The sequence below is a fragment of the Triticum dicoccoides genome, chromosome 6A, assembly GCF_002162155.2.
Source record: "Triticum dicoccoides isolate Atlit2015 ecotype Zavitan chromosome 6A, WEW_v2.0, whole genome shotgun sequence".
Taxonomy (NCBI): domain Eukaryota; kingdom Viridiplantae; phylum Streptophyta; class Magnoliopsida; order Poales; family Poaceae; genus Triticum; species Triticum dicoccoides.
The window spans coordinates 491,864,400-491,874,770 of record NC_041390.1 but is presented as its reverse complement, the minus strand read 5'-3'; the positions used below and the strand labels follow the sequence as shown (position 1 = coordinate 491,874,770).

General features: G+C 49.0%; 1 pseudogene; it reads right to left on the bottom strand.

Annotated features, from left to right (window-relative positions):
- Nucleotides 1–3,963: 3,963 nt before the first annotated feature.
- On the bottom strand, nucleotides 3,964–8,820 carry LOC119314940 (annotated as a pseudogene).
- Between the last annotated feature and the right edge of the window lie 1,551 nt (nucleotides 8,821–10,371).

Below are 10,371 nucleotides of genomic sequence, written 5' to 3'. Positions count from 1 at the left end.
GAGAATGATGTGATGGACAAGACCCAATCCTAAGCATAGCATAAAAGATCGTGTAGTTCGTTTTGCTAGAGCTTTGCCAATGTCAAGTATCTCTTCCTTCGACCATGAGATCGTGTAACTCCCGGATACCGTAAGAGTGCCTTGGGTGTATCAAACGTCACAACGTAACTGGGTGACTATAAAGGTGCATTACAGGTATCTCCGAAAGTATCTGTTGGGTTGACACGGATCGAGACTGGGATTTGTCACTCCGTATGACGGAGAGGTATCTCTGGGCCCACTCGGTAATGCATCATCATAATGAGCTTAATGTGACCAAGGTGTTGGACACGGGATCATGCATTACGGTACGAGTAAAGTGACTTGCCGGTAACGAGACTGAACAAGGTATTGGGATACCGACGATCGAGTCTCGGGCAAGTAACGTACCGATTGACAAAGGGAATTGTATACAGGGTTTGATCGAATCCTCGACATCGTGGTTCATCCGATGACAACATCGAGGAGCATGTGGGATCCATCATGGGTATCCAGATCCATCATGGGTATCCAGATCCCGCACCCCCTCCCTTGGGCCCTTGCGCCTAGGGTTGAGGGGGGAACCCTAGAGGGGGCGCCCCCTTGGCTTGGGGGGCAAGCCACCCTCTCCCCCTCTCCCCTTGGCCGCCGCACCCCCCCTAGATGGATTCTAGGGGGCCGGCCCCCTTCTCCCTTCCCCCTATAAATAGAGGGGTGAGGGGAGGGCAGCCGGACCACCCTCCAAGGCGCAGCCCTCCCCTCCCCAACACCTCTCCTCCTCCGTTGTGTGCTTGGCGAAGCCCTGTCGGAGTGCTGCCTCTCCACCATCACCACGCCGTCGTGCTGCCCGTGGAGCAATCTTCCTCAACCTCTCCTTCCCCCTTGCTGGATCAAGAAGGAGGAGACGTCTCCCGTCCCGTACGTGTGTTGAACGCGGAGGTGCTGTCCGTTCAGCACTTGGTCATCGGTGATTCGAATCACGTCGAGTACGACTACATCATCACCTTGCAAGCTTCCGCACGCGATCTACAAGTGGTATGTAGATGCAAACTCTCTCCCTTGACTCGTTGCTTAGATGAACTCATAGATGGATCTTGGTGAAACCGTAGGAAAATTTTTAATTTTCTGCAACGTTCCCCAACAAAAAGGACCGGAGGCAGTACACACAACCGTCTTCTCTAGCTCCTCTATTTGTTCTCCTCTCCCCCTTATCCATCGCCTTCACTATTAGCTATGGCCATCTACCACCACTAGCATTGAGAAGGGGGCGACGCTACTCAGTGAGGCCATCTCTCTGACCTTAGGTTCGTTGATGTTACTCATCTTGGTTAACGGGCTTTCATGGATGACCTAATGTTTTCAAGGTCATTGGTCAACCTACTTCAACGCCCCCTCCCCTCCCCCTCTTTCTCCCTTTTGCTCTACCTTCCTAAAGGTGGCATATCAACTACCGACCAAGTGTTTTCTCCCTAATATGGTGGAGCAAATGTTCTGAGAATGAACCTTTTCATCCCTAGGATATAGGATAACCGACCTTCGTGATCATCTTTACAAGCTTTTAAGGCCCCACTAAAATTGGGTCTGCTGGCATTTTCACTTCTTGTGTAGGTTTTCCCCTTTCTTTTTCGAGCTAGATTCGAATGTGTCTTGGTAGAAAGATAAGCGTGTACTATGCTATAGATTGGGCCTCACAGTCACCGAGACCAAGGATACACAAAAATAGAAAACTATAGAATTTGTAATGTGGTGGCCACCTGGATTCTAAATATTTAAAAAGGAGGAATACCCAGGCCTCTACATCACGCGATGCACACAACCATTTATTTAAATGAATATAACATCAAGGTATGAGTATCATCTCAGGTACATAAATAAAATCGTAGAAGTATGTAATAACCACCACCACCACCACCACAACAACAACAACAATGAAGCCTTTAGTCCCGATGGGGTAGGCTAGAGGTGAAACCCATCAGATCTCGCGATCAACTCATGGTTCTGACACATGGATAGCAAGCTTCCATGCACCCCTGTCCATAGCTAGTTCTTTGGTGATACTCAAGTCCTTCAGATCTCTCTTCATGGACTCGTTCCATGTCAAATTCGGTCTAGCGCGACCTCTCTTGACATTACTCGCACTCTTTAGCCTTCCACTATGCACTGAAACTTTTGGAGGCATACGATGAATATGCCCAAACCATCTCAAAGGATGTTGGACAAGCTTCTCTTCAGTTGGTGCTACCCTAACTCTATCTCGTATATCAGCATTCCGGAAGTATGTAATAACCACAATAGGAAGAAATAGGATAGAGTGCCTAAACACAAATCCTATTACTGGATTGTCATCCAAACTGGTTGTACATAGCTTGTGCTACCATCTCCCATCGGTTGCATCCAAAGGCCATAAGCTCCCTCACTTCTGCATGGTGTAGTAATGACCACTTTTTGACCCATCCAGACGCCCAGTAGATAACCTGCAAAAAGTTTGTTATATTTGTCCTGTTAAATACAACGTCACTCCGACAGTTCCAAATAGCTCAAAGTAATGCACAATTCACATGCAAATTCGTGTCGATGTATTAGGCTCAACTCCATCTAACCAGTTATGGAACAGATTGGAGATACTATTATTAGGCGATGCAACATTAAAGGACACGTGTATTTTTCACCACAATAACTTGGCTAGTGGGCATATGAGAAATAGATGTTGAATCGTTTCCTCGTGATTACAAAAACAATATCACTTACTCCCCTCCCACCTATGTTTTGCCAGATTGTTCTTAGTCGGAATCACTCCCTTATGCACAAATCATATAAAATCTTGATTTTTATAGGCACCTTTATTTCCCATATATGAATAGATCAGGGATTGGTCCATTATTAATCATGTCCTCACACATAGATTTGACTGAGAACATGCCTAAAACTAGAAGTTTCCATCGGAATACATCTGGCTTAGACAAGTTGACCTCCATCTACCTACACACTACATGTAGCCATGTATCCCATCGTTCCCTAGCTAGTGTCTGTCTGAACTGAATATTTAAGAGAACCGAACCTAGTATTATACTTATAAATGTGTCTTTACGTGTACAATATTATCGTTGAATAATGTAAAGCAAGAGACGTCTCCCTAGCTAAGTGTCCTCCCAGAATCTAGTTGTGCGCCCATTGCCAATGATAAATTTACTCGTGTTGAAGACAATGACCTTAGTTCCGATCAACCCCTTCCAAAAGGGAGAATCTTCGGCTGTGCCGTAACTTGTGCTAAGGTTTTAGAATGCAGATATTTGTTACAAAATAGTTGTAGCCACACCCCCTCCTCCTATGAGGAGAGCCAATATAACCACTTTCTAAGCAGACATTTATTCATTACTTCAGGATTTTTAATCCCCAAACCCCCTTGGTCTTTAGGCCTACATAATATGTCCCACTTAGTCTGTTTGTATTTTGTTTTATTCTCATCACTTTGCTAAAAAATCGCGATTGATAAAAGCCCAATCTTTTTCGTGCCCCTATGGGTATTTCAAAGATAACATGAACATCAGCATGCTCGTACACACATAATTAAATAAGAACGAGCTGACCCCATGAGACATAAGTTTACCCTTCCAACAAATTAGCTTCCTCTCAAATTGATCTTCAATGCATTTTCATTTTTTGTTGGTCAATTTTGGGTGATGAATTGGGATCCCAATATAACAAAAAGGAAGGGATCCAATTCCAGAACCGAACAACTTTGTACTTTCCTGTTCCTCCTTAGTGCTCCTGAATAATAGTTCACTTTTATGAAAAAATTAGCCTAGATAATTGTTCAAAAAGATATAAAACCAGCTTCATATTTCTTGTTTTTGTCATGTCATGCTACATGAAAATTATTGTATGATCAGCGTATTGTAGTATGGACACACCCCCATCCACAAAATGTGGGATGAGCCCTACGACCTAGCCTTCCTCTTTGGCTCTACCAATGAGCACCACTAACATATGTGCAACAATCTTGAACAGGATAGGCGACATCGGACCCCCCTGACGCAGTTCTTTTTGTGTCTAAAAATAATGACCTACATTATCATTTACCCTGATCCTGACACAGCCTCCTTGTACAAAGGCTTCGATCTTCTTCCTCCAGGCCAATTTGAAACCCCTTCATACACAGGGCCTGTTGCAGAAATGACCACTTAACTTTATCATAAGCCTTCTCAAAATCTACTTTGAAGACAATTCCATCAAGTTTCTTGTAATGAATTCCATGTAAGGTTCCATGTAGAACGACAACACCTCTAAAATGTGGCGATGATGTCTACCATGCAACTTTATTCTTGTAGACTTTATTGGACTTCCAAGCGTAGAGTTTTGTAGGAAGTAGCAAATTTTCCTCAAGTGGATGATCTAAGATTTATTAAGATGTAGAATGAAGGTGGTTCTCTCTCAAACAACCCTGCAATAAAATACAAATGGTCTCTTGTGTCCCCGACACACCTAATACAATCGTCAGTTGTATAGGTGCACTAATTTGGCGAAGAGATGATGATAAATGTGTAATATGAATGGTAGAAATATATTTTTGTAACCTAAACAAATAAAAATAGCAAGGTAGTAATTAACAAAAGTGAGTAAAAATGGTGTCTCAATCCTTGAAAACAAGGCCTAGGGTTCATACTTTCGCTAATGCCAACTCTCAACATTATTAACATAATTAAACCACATGCTAATCCCTTAGAGTGCAGCAAAGAATCACTCCAAAGTTTCTATTTCCATCAGAGGAAGTAGGATGAAATTTCATATTGTCTTTCCAATCTTGATCTATTGAACCACCCACAAAGTGCTAGGACAATCCCAGAAATCGTACTACGACGACACATATAATACTTATCGTTCAACTTTTATGCTAAGAGTACTCTAATGTTACTATGGGTATCCGCAAGTTAATTACTGAACATGCATCATGTAATCTCAAATCCAAAGTATTCAATCCAACATAAAGAAACTTCAAAGAGCAAGACCCAATTCATAAAAAAATAGAGTGAGATGAACATCATATGATCCAACTTTATTAATAAAGCTCGTGATACATCAAGATCGAATCCATCAAGAACATGAGAGAGAAAGAAAGAGATCAAACACAGAGCTGCCAGTACATACCCTCAGCCCCGAGGATGAACTACTCACACTTCACCATGCATGAGAACGGAGGAGAAGTTGATGCTGACAGTGATGACAGAGATGTCCCGGGCAGCGTCCCGGTGCCGGAGGAGAGGGGAAGGGGCAAGGCGTCAACTATACTTTTGGCAAGTCAAGCTTTTTTCCTCTTCTAAATAAAAGTTCTTTTGTTTCCTCGTCATTCTAGCAATAAAATAAGCACATTCTTGTAGCAAGTTTAGGAGAGCAACTAGTTAACGAGCGCTCCTTCGGGAGTCTCGCAACAATCAGCGTCACTTGGCGCGCTCTCAGCAATTCGCCACGTGTCGCGCTCTGGGCGCTCCCTTCGGATTTTATTTTTTTATTCTTCCGCACATGTTTTCGGCTTTTTAAACGATTTTTTTTGGTTTTTCAATGTTTTGGTTTTCCACCGGTCTTCCTCAGCTTTTCAATTAAAAAAATTGGAAAAAAAATACCACGAAAAAACGCGTTTTTTTCCTTTCACGAGAGTCACGGTTTTGCTTCCGCGAGAGGCACGGGTGTCCTTTCGCGAGAGTCACGGCCGTGCCTCTCGAAAACGAAAAAAACGTGTTTTCTGTTTTTTTCTTTCGCGAGAGTCACGGTTTTGCTTCCGCGAGAGGCACGGGTGTGCTTTCGCGAAAGTCACGGCCGTGCCTCTTGGGAACGAAAAAAACGCATTTTCTGTTTTTTTACGAGAGTCACGATTTTGCTTCCGCGAGAGGCATGATTGTGCTTTCTTTGAGAGTCACGGGCGTCCCTCTCGAAAAGGGAAAAAACATGTTTTCTGTTTTTTTTTCTTTCGCGAGAGTCACGGTTTTGCTTCCGCAATAGGTACGGTTGTGTTTCCACGAGAGTCACGGCGGTGTCTCCTCGGAAATGAAAAGAAAAACGCGTTTTCTTTTTTTTCCTTCCGCAAGAGTCACGGTTTTACTTCCGCGAGAGGCACGATTGTGATTTTGTGAGAGGCACGGGCGTGCCTCTTTCGAAAAGGCAAAAAACCCGTGCTCCCGGTTCGGTTCTTTCGTTCGGGTTTTTTCGTGAAAAAAAAGTTCGTCAAAACCTATCAACATGGAATCTAGTTTTGAAGATCTCAACGCGAAGAATCCAACAGCGAAAGCGGTTCAAGATTTGGATGCACGATTTAAGAGATAAAACGTTTTGAATAAACGAATCTAAAAAAAAAGGAAAAACTCCCAGGTTGCGACAAGTGACGCGATGCATGTGCGCCACTTGTCACAACCAGAGGGAATTGAAGTGATCTTTGCAACGGGTACTTCTCAATTAGTGATTTCGTAAGTTTAGTATACCTTTTTCTTCCCAAAAAGGGGGAAGGCCTAGGCCTGTGGAGCATCATGATGCACACGGCCAAAGCAGGTTTAGTACATAGATTCAGTTAACGCATCAACAAATCTCACAATAAGGTGCGGCATTGGCTTACACCATTTGTAAAACTTCATCAATTACAATTAGCATGCATTCCACTCTGTATGGAGACTCCTAAAAGAATCCTGAAAGCAAATAGCGACTGCAGTACGCCTGTACGCAGATAACAGCCTAGTGGTTATACCCCGCTACAGTTTTCTCGCTCCTCCTTCGATCAGCGTCCTCTCCTTTTCGATTTTGACTCCCATGTACCTGTCCGTCAGGTTACAAAGCACGGGCGCACATCAGTTGATCCATCGCGGCACGAACACTGCCAGAAATTAGCGTGAAACGAGAGGAAACACTACCTGCCGAGCATCATGACGGTGGCCTGCGGGTTGGTCCCCGGCGAGGCGTTGAACGTGGAGCCGTCGATGACGCGCAGCGCATCAATGCCGAGGACCCGGTAGTCGCGGTCGACGACCCTGCCGACCTGGCACCCGCCGTGGTAATGCCAGATGGTCATGACGGTGTCCCTGCAGAACCGCTCGAGCGCCGCGGGGTCGCTACCGCCGCGCACGCGCATCAGGTTCGCCGGGAACTCCGCCGTGACGTTGAGCATCGCCGGGAACGCGAAGTTGGGGTACGCGAACCGCGAGAAGGACCTGGAGCGGATGACCCGCTCGATGGCCTCGATGCCGGCGACGCAGCGCCGGAGGTCGTCCGGGTGGGCGAAGTAGTTGAACTGGACGATGGGGTTGTCGTCGGGGTCCAGGTTGCGGAGCGCGAGGCTGCCCGTGGACTGCGGGCCGAGGACCTTCTCCAGGATGAAGCCGCCGCGGAGCGCCGCGTCCGGCACCCGGCTCATGGCCTCCACGGCGCGCGCGATGGCCTCCGGCGTGCGCTGCTTCGGGGGCACCGTCGGGAGCTGCCCCGTCTGCGGGGAGAACATGCCGAAGACGCGGGCTTGTCGCGCGCCGTCGCCGCTGGAGGAGGCGGTGCGGGTGGTCCAGTCGGAGCCGCTGGCGCCCTCGATGTAGCTGCCGAACCTGGTGATGCCGACGACCTGGATGAGCGACACCTCGACCGGCGACGGCGACGGCACGTAGATGGCGTTCATGGGGTTGTCGGACATGCCCTGCCCGACCCCGGGGTTGTCGACGACGACGTCGAGGCCGAACGACCGGAGGTGGTAGGAGGGCCCGACGCCGCTGAGCATCAGCAGCTGCGGACTGCCAAGCGCCCCCGCCGACAGGATGATCTCGTTGGCGTCGCCCTGGTTGAGGTACGCCACGTGAACCATGCCCAGCGAGTCGCGGTACACCACGCCGCGCGCCACGGGCTTGGTCCCTGCAAACCGAAAAAACTCGTTGGCGCCCGAACTCGTCGACCAAATCATTCGCGCCACGGCAATATTGCTTGACTTTATACCGTTAACGAACTTAACGGTCAGTTGGCAGTGCGTTCTTTAAACAAGACTATACCTTTGTAACTGAACAAGATCCTGGCCACTCGGGCCCGGAGGAGCACGTCGATCCCTTCGGGGCGCGCGTACTGCAGCAGGTCGGCCGCCGTGTGGCGCCGGCCGTCCGGGTCGAAGATGGACCCGCCGACCTTGGTGCCGGGGATGTGGTCGAACGTGAACCCGTTGTCCGGCACCACGCCGGTCTCCAGCAGCCCGCGGCGCACCGCCGCCTGCCACGGCCCCAGCTCCGGCTGGAACGCCACCACGTCCTCCACCCACCTGTAGGCGCTAAGCACCTCCCTGGCGTCCCAGCCGACGGCCCTCGTGTAGCCGGCGCCGGCGCGCGTGAAGAAGCCGGCGTTGAGGCAGCTGCCGCCGCCCAGCACCCGCGGCCGCGAGTTGATCACGCCGTCCTCGGACACGAACCGCTGCGACGGGGACGACGCGGACGTGTCCGAGAGCACGTCCGAGAAGTGCGCCATGTTGAGCACGCGGTCGTCGTCGTAGGGCGACCCGCCGCGCTCCAGCAGCAGCACGCGGTAGCGCCTGGACAGCGTCGCCGCCAGCGGGCAGCCCGCCGTGCCGCCCCCGATGACGATGTAGTCGTAGTAGGTCACCGGCGGCGCGTGCATCGCCTCCCTCATGAACGTGTAGTTTACACCTCGCGCTGCCATGCACAATCGCAAGATCAGCAACACCGCACGACGCAAATGCTCAAGAATGCGACTGAAATGGGCAACGGAAGAAGATTGATCACCTGGTTGAGAGACGGAGAGGAGTCCAAGCAAGATGGCGACGATGAAGAATGCCATAGCCTGTGACCTTGTGTCTGCCTGCGCTGAGAACTTCTGTGTCTGATGTGGCTTACTTGCAGCAGCGGGTGTCCTTTATATACTGGCCAAGCAGCAGAGTTTTCAAAAGAAACCGTTGTGTTGCATCTTGCATGGGCTGGTAGTTCCACGGCGCATGCTAGTGGAACAAGCCTCCGCTCTTGGTGCTCCGCAGCCTTTGCGTCGGCTAAATTTGTTCGACGGGTTCGGCAATGATAACTGGCTCTGTCCCGTACTTGTCTGCTATTTCTACTACCGGCAAACAAACGCCAGGGGGTCGTCGAAAACCCACACCACCTTTGCATTTGGGCAAACACATTCGCCACCATACAGACCAATGCATTCTCCTATGCTCTTCTCTGTTCCCCCATCAGAAACTAGCCATGGCATCTGTGCTTTACAAATCTTCTTTTTCGGCCTGTTTGGATGTAGACATCGGAGCAAGTATTCGGAATTGGCATTGTCGGTCCCGAATGCCACCGTTTGGATGGTCTAGATATTCGTCTCTGGAATTCGGTCCCAATATCGAGAGGCCAACCCGAGCACTGGCTAACCCCCTCGCAAATTCAGAGCCCCGACCCTCCGTATTGGATTGCATTGGCTGGCTTATCTCTTCGTCGTTCTCGCACGCGGAAAAAAGAAATGGAGCGCCAGGAGATCGAGGTCAATCCGCCCTGCCACCGCCTCTCTGACCGACGGCTTGGCCTTCCAGGCCACCGGTGCTGCCTCTCCGGCCGTCCATCCGCGACCTCTCCGCTGGCAACCGCCATCGATGGAGTTTGCCGCTGACCACCGCCCCTGGTTCCTCACCACATCATCCACGGGATCCCTGTCTCCGCTGAATGTCGCCATTGTTTACCGTCTCTTCTCGATGAACGGCACAACCTTCTTGGCAGAACCGACCATGTGTGGCAATGGCAAGCGCGGGAGCCAGTGGCCCGGAGCCGAGCGCTGCAGGCCTCAGGGTACACAAGCTTCTGCGGCATCTTAAGCTGCACCCGCTCTGCACGTACCACGCATCTTCTCCAGCCACTGCCTAATCCTCCCACTTCAGCCAAGACATGCGGCTGCCCGCCGTGGACTAAGGCCGCCACGCCCATGAGCTGCTCGACTAAATGCCAACCCATTCAGTTGCGGCATATCGTGACACTCAACATTTGTCAAATTTTAAAACTGATGCCAACCCATTCAGCTTGACGTATGGCATGTAGGTACGGTGCAAGGAGGTTGTAGTAGCTAACTAGAATTACGTAGTCTGCAAATGTTAATTGGACCCAAATTGTAGTCTTGCTTATGCTTCAGGGCTTAGTAGTGATTAATTTTTTCATTATAATTTTCATGTGTGTACACAGCTTGGTCAATTTTTAAAACTGATGCATCTTTCTATGTGTTTATGTGTGAGTAACTATGAATGTTAAGAAAGTGAGAAATTCCAATCTCTATCCATCCAAACACAAATTGGAATTGGTGCTCACTTTGAATTCCAAGCATCAAATATATGAACATCCAAACACTAAAATTGGAATTGAAGAT